The sequence below is a fragment of the Chelonoidis abingdonii genome, chromosome 23 (genome assembly GCF_003597395.2).
Source record: "Chelonoidis abingdonii isolate Lonesome George chromosome 23, CheloAbing_2.0, whole genome shotgun sequence".
NCBI lineage: Eukaryota > Metazoa > Chordata > Testudines > Testudinidae > Chelonoidis > Chelonoidis abingdonii.
Genome location: NC_133791.1, coordinates 14,172,734 through 14,185,124, shown reverse-complemented (window position 1 = coordinate 14,185,124; position 12,391 = coordinate 14,172,734). Strand labels below are relative to the sequence as shown.

The 12,391-nt window shown below is 45.6% G+C and overlaps 1 protein-coding gene across 7 annotated transcripts in view; it reads right to left on the bottom strand.

Annotated features, from left to right (window-relative positions):
- KAZN (kazrin, periplakin interacting protein) overlaps positions 1-12,391 on the bottom strand; it is a 747,760-nt gene that overhangs the window by 44,744 nt on the left and 690,625 nt on the right. The gene's annotated exons all lie outside the window — the stretch shown is intronic.

Sequence of the window (12,391 nt, the reverse complement as noted above, 5' to 3'; positions counted from 1 at the left end):
TGACCGTGTTTCTATCAGAGCCAGTTAGAGTCTCGCAAAGAGGGCAGCCTAGTCACCCACGCACAGCAGTGGGAAGATGTACTGATTTATCTGGGATGCCTTTGTACATTGTTGCCTCTGGGACTGGAAACTAAAAGCACCATTAGCCTGACCCTGCAAATGCTTACATGTTGACTTCAATGGGTCTGCTTACATGACTGAAGTTAAACATGCTTGTGCAGCACTGATCCCATGTTGTCATCCATGTGGGGGAGATTACTGGACCTGCACGGAGCCCCGTCTGCTCACTTGGGTCAAAATGCAGGATCAGGGCCTAAAATATCATACACAGGAAGCTACTGTAGAGTATTTCTGGGGTAAACAGAGTTAAACAGAGTCAGGAGAAATGTTTATACCCAAGGGGTTTGGGGCAAGTGCAGATAAACCACAGGACTTTCCAATGCTTCAGTCAGGCTATGAAAGTTGCTCACAGCAACTTTCTGCTGACAGATGTGGGGATTGTTAAACCTCAGCATGCTGGTGTGTTTTAGTCATTAAGAGGCACCAAAAGCAATGACACCAGGCAATGAGTTAGCTTTTAGTCACTTCTTCCTCATTTTTTTACTCTCTTCTGAGTAACATGATTGTCAAAATGATCTCCAGCTGATAAAACTTTATACAGATTTCCTCTTAGTCTGTGATCAAAGTGATAAACTCTAGAAATAACGATGCTGCATCCCACTGGAAGTGCTGACAGCGCCAATGTCCTGATAGACAGTAATTTATCTATTAACAAGCTTTTAAAATGCAAATGTTCTATTGCTATGTTAATGCTTCGTATTATCATAAAAGAAGGTCTTTATTTCTGCTTTCTATCAAGTCCCAAAAGCCAACGGCCTGTAATCATGACTGCATTACATCCCAGGGGATGCATATGTGCAATACACATTTTCTTAAGACACAAAATATATGCTTGAGTGCCCTAATGAGATTAGTGGCTGTCTGGGTAGATGATGCTGTTGGCCGTGCAGCTCAGCAGCAGGGCATCAAGCCATGGCTCTCGGGTTTTTCTCTAGCACTCATCACCATAGTATCTAAGCGCTGTAACTATCACCAAAGGGCCACAGACCGAACTGAATTGAGCAGCCTGATTAGGAATACGAACGGCCACACTGAGGCAGACCAAAGGTCCATCTAGCCCAGTATCCTGTTTGCTGACAGTGGCCAATGCCAGGTGCCCCAGAGGAAATGAACAGAACAGGGAATCATCAAGTGAGCCATCCCCTGTCACCCATTCCCAGCTTCTGAAACGTTACTATAAACCAGAGACAGAACTTCACCCACAGTTAGGAGCTTGGGGCCCAAACTTCAAGGCTGGGGTGTTTGGATCGCTGGTCTGACTTAGGGTTGGAACCATCTTTCCCTTTTAAGCAGCCATGAAGTGCACTCCTATCCTCTCTAGCAGAGGTGGGCAAACTACAGCCCACGGGCCACATACGGCCCGCAGGACCATCCTGCTTGGCCCTTCAGCTCCCGGCCAGGGAGGCTAGCCCCCAGCCCCTCCCTTGCTCTCCCCCGCTGCCACGCGGGCAGGGCTCTGGCCTCTGCTCCTTCAGAGCAGCGCATCTGACTCCAGCAAGCCGTGCAGCTGCCAGACATGCTGCTCTGAGCAGCATGATAAGGACACCAGGGCCAGGAGCTTGGATAAGGGGTGGCAGGTCCTGGGGAGGCAGTCAGGGGACAGGGAGTGGTTAGATGGGGTGCAGGTTCTGGGGGATGATCAGGGGATGGCGGGAGGTCGGATAAGCGCGGGAGTCCCGGGGGACCTGTTCAGGGGGCAGGGGTATGGATCGGTGTCAGGGGATAGGGAATGTGAGGGGGTTGAATAGGCATGGGGTCCCAGAGGGCCTGTCAATGGGCAGGGATATGAATAGGGGTCAGGAGACTGGGAACAGGGCAGTTGGATAGGGGGTGGGGTCTTGGGGGCGGTTAGGGTTGAACAGGGGGTGGGGGTCCTGGACAGGGGTGGTCAGGGTACAAGGAGGGAGTGGTTAGATGGGGTGCAGGTTCTGGGGGATGATCAGGGGATGGCGGGAGGTCGGATAAGCGCGGGAGTCCCGGGGGACCTGTTCAGGGGGCAGGGGTATGGATCGGTGTNGGGGGGGCGGTCAGGGGGCAGGAAGTAGGAGGGGTCAGATAGGGGGCAGGGGACAGGCTGTTTGAGGAGGCACAGCCTTCCCTACCTAGCCCTCCATCCAGTTTTGCAACCCCAATGTGGCCCTCGGGCCAAAAAGTTTCCCACCCCTGCCCTATAGCATATACTTATAGCTGACTTTAGCCCACCACCACTGAGTTCCTGACAGTTTTAGGGGAGGTGCAAGCTGCCCCTTGCCCCCCGCACTAGGCTCAGCAGCAGTGCATGGTGGAATCCCCCACCCCACGCTGCCCAGTAGGTTTAGAAGTTGAGCAGACTTGATGCGTGCATGGGCATATATACAGCGACTCTTACGTCTAGGCAAGCCGCTTTCGTTAGCAGTCGTAGAGCTGGGAGGTGACTATGTTCAGGATGGTGAAGGAAAAAAAGCAGCCTTATGGTTAAAGTAGGGAATTGAAAATAGGAGAGCTGCACTCTGACTCTTGGGTCAGGGCACATCACTTTGCTGTGCCTCAGTTTCCCCACCAGAAAAATGTGGAAATACCACTTATCTACTTCCAAGGTCTGAGACTCAGTTCATTAACATCTGTGCCACACTTTGCGATGGGAAGTAATAGGATGAAACCTGAGTCAGTTGTATTGTTTGTTTGTTATCAACAATGCTGTGTTAAATGATGCTAGAAGTGAGGAAGGGGTTGTGGTAAAAGAGCAGCAGATGTGCATTATGGTTAATAATACCAGGAAAATGGTGACCAAACAGAGTCATTGCAGCTGCCCATTCCAGCCACTGGATTGAGAATTTCTGTTGGAGTGAAATTTGCCCCTATGCAGAGGACTGTGACAAACCGTGCACAGTCTTAAAGTCTCAGTCACTCCTCAAACCAGCATCTAAGTGGGACTTGAGTGGTGCAGGGGCTAACCTTTGCCACGTAAGCCAAGAACTACATATGGGAAGATTCCACGTGTTCCGTACTGGTCTTGCTTACACCGGGGTGTAGCTGATGGCAGAAAAGACCCGGTGCGAGCTGCTCGGGGGTGAAGAACGGGGATATTTCTTGGTCTGATCATTGTGGGTTTGCTGCGTAAACGGGGATTGGATAGACGCACACTGCAAAGCCGGCCAGATCTCAAGAGTGCGTTAAATCTTTGATGCAGAGCTAAATGCTCAGGCTTGTAGTGAGATTAGAAAGGTCTTTTTCCCCCCCCCATCTTGTGTGCATGAGTTTTATTTTTTGTGGCCGAGTATTGTCAATCTAGGTTGGATGGGCAAACCTAGGAAAAACGGCTTTTGTAAAGTCAGAGTGAAAACGTACCAGCCAGGCACTTGTCTACTCAACAGGAGGAGGAGGATGAAGATGGGGAGGGAAAAGAAAGTGCCATTTTACTCTTCAGAACAAGATCCTGGCCCCAGATGATTTGGTTAGTAGGATTTTCAAGGGCTGAGGCCAGGTCAGCTATTAAAATAACCCAAACAAATTACTGAACGTGTTTCCTGGAGCAATAAAGATGCTTGGGTCTGGCTGAGCTGGGTTCCTCACCAGGCAATGGAGAAAGGATAAAGGTGACTTTATGCACCATTTTGGCCCCTGGATCCTGGGGACCAATTCAGTGTCAAGTGAACATTAGAGCAGTCCAAATTTATGCTCTTATGCTTTAACTTATGTCTAGTTGCTTGTGGTGCCAAGTGGCCATTCTGGCAGTCACACGTGCAGAGGCACCTCAGACCAGGCCCCTGGCGCTCAGGATTGCTGATGGGATGTCCATCCATATTCGTGTTTTTTTAAAAACACATTAACAACAAAATGTAATGTATTCCCCTGGATCAACTGCTTCCAAATAACACTTTATTTTCAAATAAAGCATTTTAAAAGATGCAGCAAATGCCAGTCAAATTACAGGCACGTTTGGTGTCAAGAAACAAGGTGAACACAGCAGTTTGATCATTCATTCATTGCATCAAACCATTCCAGACCTTCTCACCCTCTTTCTCCTTTTCTCTCCTCGTCTTTACCTGGAAGCCGGCCGCAGGATAACTGTGTGGGCAAGATCTAGAGGAAACAAAGTTCCATCAAGCATTACTTTTACACCCAGCTCGTGTTTTACTGTAGAACATTCTTTCATTCACCCTCTGCACTTGTTTACAGCAGAACAATTCCACTGGAGTCAGCAGTGACAGCGTGCTAGATTTACATGGGGAAGTAGGTGGTAATTTTGACCCAAGTCTTTCTGATCAATGGGTGACTTGAGCTGCTCACTCATGCCCCAGCTAATGCAATGCTTTTCCTCTGCATGCCCACTCAGAACTCATCGCTAAAGACGGCGCAACGGGCACTTCAACAAAGCCCAGCCAAACTTGGGGTGAAACTGGTAAAAATGAATAGAAAATGGGATCGCTGACCAATCTGAATGACAGATCCAGTCCATCCCACCAGGGACAAGTGCCAGGATTATTCCTCAGCTGGTATAAACTGACGTAGATCCAGTGAAATCAGCAGAGCTCTGCTGATTAAAAACAGCCAAGGTTCAGGGTCAATGTGTTTCCAAATTCTTAGTCCAGTGTAGTTTTAAATGTCGCCAGACATAGGTCTTCTACATTCTTATCAATCAATCTTGCTAACAGGATGTTTTCCTGATAATCAGCCTTGTTTCCCTTTTCTTGGTTTCATCTCATTACTTCACTATGCACTGTGCTAAACAATTCCTCTCCCCGTTTGGTGTGTATGTATCGATGCCCGTGGCTAGATCATCAGGCAGGACTGAACACAGGACCTCGACATCTAAAAGCATAATCTGCTACTGCTTGAACTAAAAGAGCAGGTGCATTAGCTCAGAGGCAGCAGCTGTATACTTGATTCAGCCACGAGAGGGATACAGAGAGTCATGTGTCTTGTCCCCTGTAGGTTCCAAGACCTAAGAGAAAATCTCTCTGCCCTGACATTGTGTCACATGTTGATATGGATCAGGAAGCACCTGAAACTGACGACACCTCGTGGCAACTTGGGAGGAGCCCAAGGGCTGCGCCTGATTTGCACAGCAATTTGCATAATACATTCAGCTGCTGTGTTCCACGGTAACCTGTGATGAATGTATTTCTTCATACTTGGCTGGACTGGCTTGTCCCTTGGTTAGATGAAAAGGAATAGTTTGGGTGTTTGAGTTTGCTAACCTGCCATTGGTCCCCATGTCTTCAGCCCGTGGTTATGCAGCTGTGGGACAGGTTTTATGACAATCAGCTCTGTCAGGCCTCCTGCCTGTACTTTGCGCATCTCTGACTAGCACTGCACAGGGCAGCATCGAGATTGGAAGCACAGGGCCAAATACGCAGAAGTTTGTGAGTAATGCAAACCCTTACAGTAAACAGCTTATCGTGTGGGATTTCACTGGCTGAGCACGGTGCTCCCATGCTTTAGGCATGCTCGTGCCCTTCTACAGAAGGGCAGTGTCCCATCCAGGATCTTCCGAGTGTTGCTTTTGCAGGCAGTGCTGCTGTTGCTTCTTGTATCTTGCAAAATAAAGTAGCTCTGGGGATGACGCAAATCATAGCTCTTCACGCAAGGCTGCTAATTTTTGCCGTTCCTCTGCTTCCTTAGACGATCAATGCACTCAGTTGCTTTCATTGATGCTGAAGTCCTTTTCCGTGGAAAAGCCACAGCATTTCCCAGGCTGTCCCTGTTGCTCAAGGTCATTACCACCACGGGACTAGTTTCTTGAGCAACTAACGTGGGATCACTCTTGGAGCTGTAAACATAACAAAGATTTGGCACGAATGCTTTTGTGATTCAGTTTAAGACACAGGGTTCCTTTGCTAGTAGACATGGGCCTAATCCAGATCCAAAGCTCAAGAGACATTGGATAGTCCAGGCTTTAGTTTACTCTGTTGTAGAGATGGAAACAGCCATCAACTTCAGATCAGTGGATTGCACTTGGATGTCAGGGGTGTTAAAAATACTGGGAGAGCCTAGACAGGTGGTCCAGTCCTGAATCTGAACAGCACCAGAGTTTGGATGTTAAACCAGGCGCTGATTTTAACAATACTGACTGCATGATTTGGTAGGGGAAGAATGCACCGTACAGTTTTAGATCATGCCGGTGCCATATAAATTGTATTGGTTTGCTCTGTACTTCTGGTACTGCTGCCCATCCCCTCCGAGGGTATCAGCTTTATGAGCTGCATTTGACAATGCCATTGTTAGTCATGGGATCCTACTGGCCTCACCACCTGAAGTGCCAAGAGCAGCTCTGTTATGTTTGAGCAATGGCCTCGCACACTGTTGTCGACAAGCCTATCCCATCAGAGAGCACTGAGCTCCATCCTGGTGTGGCCTGGGATCAGTCCGTAGTCCTATATTCTGCAGTGTCCAAATACTCCCCGTAGCATTATACGGCTTAGTGCCGCTATCCAGGTTTTCTGCAGACATGTTGGTGTAAAGGATTCTTTGTTGGTAACCCGTGGAAAAGCTGGGGCAAGATTAAAACAGCCAATCACCGTTGACTCCCCGATGAATCTTGAGATCTCTCCATCTTTCATTTCAGCAGGGTGAGTCTGACTCCCATCAGCATATGTCAAAGGGTGGGGATTGGCTTTGCTTTTAAATGACCTTTCCAGTCTTACCATCCACACTCTACTGAAATCTGTGCACTGGCCTACTTGCTTAATGCATATAGCAGGTTTTGACACCACAAGGCAACTATACGTTGTACAGAGTATTTTTGCAAACTGTACCATGGAGTTCTAAAGTACGATTGCAGAGCTGCATAACGGCTGGAGAAGAATGAAATTACGTGTTATAGACAAGGAGAAAAATGTCTCCTTGGCCAAGATGTGAAATAAAACAAAGTCACTGAGGTTGAGGGTGGAGCTGGGTGAATAATGGATTTTTTTGGTTCAGGGGCAATTTTGAAAAATAAATTAAAATAATTATTTTGGGTCAAACTGCAAACAATTTTCAAACTTCTCAGTGAATCGAAAGTTGGGAAAAAATAATTCTTGGCTGAAATAAAACATTTTATTTGACCTGAAATGTTAATATTTTGTGCATTTCTTTATATATTTTAATTTTCTTTATAAAAAAATTTAAAGAAACTTTCAAAACGAAAAGTCCTATCAAATCAAGAAGTCGAAAAGTTTCATTTAAAAAATGTTGAAACAAAATATGATTCTTTTTAAAATGTTTTTTCCCTGACTGAAACAATTAGGTGAAATCAACACAGATTTGGTTTCATTGTCACCAAATCTGCATTTTTCAAAGAAAAAATGTGGGTTGAAATATTTCACCCAGCTCTAGTGGAAAGATCTGGGAAAGCTGTTAGAAGAGCTACAGAGAAGAATGTTCTTGCATGAGCAATGGCCAGATTGCATGGAGGGCCACAGAGGAGACTGGTACCAGATGAATGGATGGAGCAAACAGAAGGCAAGAGATACAAGGTGCGACAGGTAGGCTGGAGCAAGCTGATGGGGTTTTAAAAAGAAAGGGCCAGATTCAGAGCTGGTGTATATTGGTGTAAATGCATTGTTTTTCATAGAGAGAGGCCAAAATACACCAGCTAAAGAATGGCCAGGAAGAGGCTAGTTTTAAACTGGATCCTGAAGAAAATGAGGAGCTAATGGGGTTGGCTGAGAATATAGTTGCTGTAGTTGTGTTTCCTTACAAGTGTGTGAACGAGTTGGGAGAGAAATTCTGCCAAGGCTGCAGTCTGCAAAAAGCTTTTAATCAAAATGGGGGTCCTCAGGTCGCTAAAGTTTGAGAGCCTCTGCCCTAGTGCAAAGGTCTCTAAAGGTTTCAGTTGGCAGACGAGTAGGCCGGGCTCACAGAGTTTAAGGCCAGAAGGTGTGAAATTAACTATCACGAACATCTTGTCTGACCTCCTGGACCACTCTTTGGACCTCTAGTCCGTCCCACAGCCAAATGCAGGGATGGTTCCTGTCAATATTTTATCTAGTGCTTTAACTAGTCTAGTTTTAAATAGACCAGACAGTGGAAAGCCCACATCTTTCTTTGGCCCTGTAGATCTTGACGTTTCCTCTGACATTCAACCTCAAGTTACCCCTTTCTTGATCTTATCCCGTTCTCCTGAGTTACACCTCCTTGCACCTCCCCAAATACCCCCTCCCTCCTTGATGTTTTTCTCCTGCCTTAGTGTTTACACCCGTCAGGTCTTTTTAGATTGGTTTCTTGCTCTCCCAGACATTGCTCGGCCAAAGTGGGGTTGTTGAGCTTTCTGCATTTTTGCCCGTAAATCATCTCTCTAGTTTACTAGTCACAATGCACTAGATTGTGTACCCCGGTGAACATTCACTCAGGTCAGTTCACCCAGTCGCGCCATTTGTCCAAGTAAATGTTCCTCCACCTGACTTCGGCTTGCAACTTCTGCAATTCGATGGGTGTCACAGACAATTTCACAAGGCAGGGCCCCATGAGGCATTCCTAAAGCTGGCAGCATTCCTAGGCACCACACTGAAGGCCTCAGCATAGGAGTCATATACTGACTAATGTGTTAAAAACGGTGGGTATGAAATTGACTATGTCATGTCAATTGGAACAAAGAGCCCAACGGGCCTGACAATTGAGTAGCTTAAAATAATTATCTGCCCAATATTTTATTCATGCTCCCTTGTCTCCAGGTAATTCCACTTGCACTCGGTGATACACTCTCATTTTTTTACTCCTGCATACTCAGAGAGACCCAGTGTAATCGCAATCAATCACACAGCATAGTCACTCCATTTTAGACAGCATGACACCCTGCTTTCCTACTTGGGCATACGTTTTTATTAAATCATTATTGATTAGCATCTCTCTCTTCCAGCTAACTAGGCCATCGTTACAGAGGGGATCACACATAGCAGATAGAACTCTGGGGAAGCAGGAGGAGGGAAAAAATTGTATTCAACACAGTCCTAGAATTTAGCATGATGGTTTCACCCCAGGATTTAAAAACAGAGCACACCAGCATTGGTGGGATTAATGGAATGCAAATTCTGGGCTCAGTTTGGAAAACGGCTGCTGAAATTCAGAGGTTTATCCTGAGTCTGGAAAACGAGGGAGGCACACTCACAAGAACAGGGCTTTTCCTCCTTATGAGATTTCTGGTGTTTCCAGCTGGGAACAAGGGTTTGAAAATGTCAGCCAGTTTGACTCTACTCCTCTTCCTATTTGTGCGGGTTGGGGACTGGGGTTTGTGCTCTCCAGATTTTTTCAAAGATCAGGATTGTACATCCTAGGAGATCCGGCCAATTCATACCATGTAGTTATTTGCAGAGGGGGATAGCCACACATACAAACAAGTTCAACTGAAGGACAGGAATGCGCTGTTTGTGAAATGGAGAGCTGGATTAGCAAAGGGGTATACAAACACACCCCGCTGTAGCACTGGCTTGTACGTCCCCTCGGGAACGGAATGCAAATTGCTGGCTAGTTGAGTTCAGCAGCAGGAAATACCTGCTGCTCATCAGCTTTGTCCTTGCTCTGCAGTTGCATTTTGTTGCCCCACAGTTTGCGTGAGGCCTTCAGGCTCATACCCTCTACTCATAAGACTGTTTGGCCACATTGTTTGCACAAGGGGGTGATTGCTGATTCTTAATGAGGAGGCTGATAGCTCCCATCAACGCTTCTGGGACTATGCTGCACAGGCATGAAGGAAGGCAGATGCAGAAAGGTCTGTAGTGAATAAAACAGAAGCTGTTGCTGTATCTTCTGCATTCCTTTTCCAGCAACACAAGACAGTGAAATGACATTACACTTCATCTTAAAGCACATAGCCTTTGAGCCCTTAGCGTGCACAACCATCCTATGAGTGAACGGGGGTCTGCAGGGGTGTGTATGTTCTGAGGCCTGGATGGGTGATATTAGGATCTACCAGAAAAAGGAAAGATAATTACCCTATGCCTACAGCCCTGTGATGGGTTAGTAAAAAGTCCCTTTTTAAAACCCTATAGTAAATGCTTTCATTGAATGTTCATTTAAAAAAATTGTTTCAGCTACGAGGGGTGAGTTGGTTTGGGTTTTTTGGCGAGGGATTTAAACAGTCCCCTGCGGTTTGTCATCACAACGTTTGTGCTACTGCGGGTCAGATGACAACTGTAGTAACCAGGCCGCTCTAGTTTCATTGTCTAACCCTGAGTGAAAAGCAAAGAGGGAATCCCCACCACTAAGAGCAAGAACTAAATTACTCCAGCAGTCTGAGCACTGGCCTAGGACCCAGGAACTCCGGGCCTTGGGATCTCTGAATGTGCCAAAGCCAAAAGGGACCATTGTGATCATCTAGTCTGACTTCCAGTATAACACAGGCCAGAGAACATCCCCAAAACAATTCCTAGGGCAGAGCTTTCCGACAAACGTCCAGTCTTTGATTTAAAAATTGTGTGATGGATGTTGCCCCGCAACTCTGGGCAACTTGTTCCAATCGGTCAGTAGTCACACGATCAAAAATATACACCTTATTTCCAGCCTGGATTTTTCTAGCCTCAGCTTCCAGCCCCTTGGCCATGTTGTACCTGCCTCAGATAGATTCAAGAGCCCATTATTAAATAATGGTTCCCCACGTAAGTCCTTATAGATTGTAATAGTCACCCCTTAATCTTTTCCTAAACTAAACAGATTCACCATAAGGCAAACTTTCTTATCCTTTAATCGTTCTTGTGGCTCTTCTCTGAACCCTCTCCCACTTGTCAACATCCTTGAATTGTGGACACTAGAACTGGACACAGGATTCCAGCAGCACTTGCACCAGTGCCAAATACAGACATCCAATAATCTTTCTACTACTCGAGACTCCACTCTTTATGCTTCCAAGGGTCACATTAGCCCTTTTTGCCAAACTGCCATACTGGGAGCTCACGTTCAGTTGATTATCCACCACGACCCCCAAATCTTTTTCAGAGTCTCCGCTTCTCAGCATGGAGTCCCCCAGCCTGCAAGCAAGGCTGCCTTTCTTTGTTCCTAGATGTATATACTTACTTTTAGCCTAATGAAAATGCATATTTGCTTGCACCTTGTTTACCGTGTGACCCAGACTGCTCTGACTCAGTGACCTGTCCTCTTTGTTATTTACCACTCTCCCCAGTTTTTGTGCCATCTGCAGACTTTATCAGGGATGATTTTGTGGGTTTTTTTTTCCCCCCTAGGTCATTGATAAAAAATGTTAAGTAGCATGGGGTCAAGAACCAGTCCCTATGGGACTCCACTAGAAAGACACCTGCTCAGCAATGATTCCCCATGCACAGTTCCATTCTGAGACCTTTCAGATTACAAACTGGCTAACTGTACTATGATCATTTTATACCATTCTAGCTTTTTAATCAGTGTTGTGCAGTACCAAGTTAAATGCCTCAGAGAAGTCTAAGCCTATTATATCAACAGCATTACCTAGATCAACCAAACTTGTAATTAACGCCAATCAACACAGGTTTATGGAAAATAGATCCTGTCTAACTTGATACCATTTTTGCGTTATCCTCCTTTAGTTCTTGATTAATCAACTCCTGCATCAGCCATGCCAGGCCTATAATTACCCAGGTCATCCAATTTACTTTTATAATATTGGCACAACATTAGGTTTCTTCCAGTTTTCTGGAACTTCCCGGTGTTCCGAGACTTATGGAAAATCAAAATTAACAATCCAGCATGCCTCTCAGACAGCTCTTTGAAAACCCTTGGGTGCAAGTTATTGTGGATTTGCTGATTTTAAAATGTCTAACTTTAGTAGCAGCTGTTCAACATCCTCCCACTATATTAGTGGAATAAAAAGTTATATGACTACATTGATTTTTCCCAAATATAGGACAGAAATATTTATAAAACACTTCTAACTTTTCTGCTTTATTATTGACAATTCTTCCATTTCCATCTAGTAATGTACCAATACCACTATTAGGATACTTTTTGTTCCTAGTATACTTTAAAAATGCCTCCTGATTATCCTTAAGTCTGCTAGTCCTTTGGTTCCCTTATCAATTTTCTACAATTCCTAGCTTCTGAACTATATTCATTACTATCAACATCCTTTTTCTTCCCCTGCCTTCACTTCCCCTCTAAGCCAGGTGTGTGTGTGTTTCTTTATTTTTAACTAATACAGCCTCCTTCCTCAATTGTTGGACTTCGGCTTTTTGGGCAACCAGTAAAGGATTCTTAAACAATTCCCAATTATCAGTCACATTTTTCTGATTAAATTCACCCTCCCCCGCCCCATTTGGCTCATGGTTCTTTTCAGCTTTGTGAAACTGGCCCCTTTAAAACACCAAATATTTGTATGACTGGT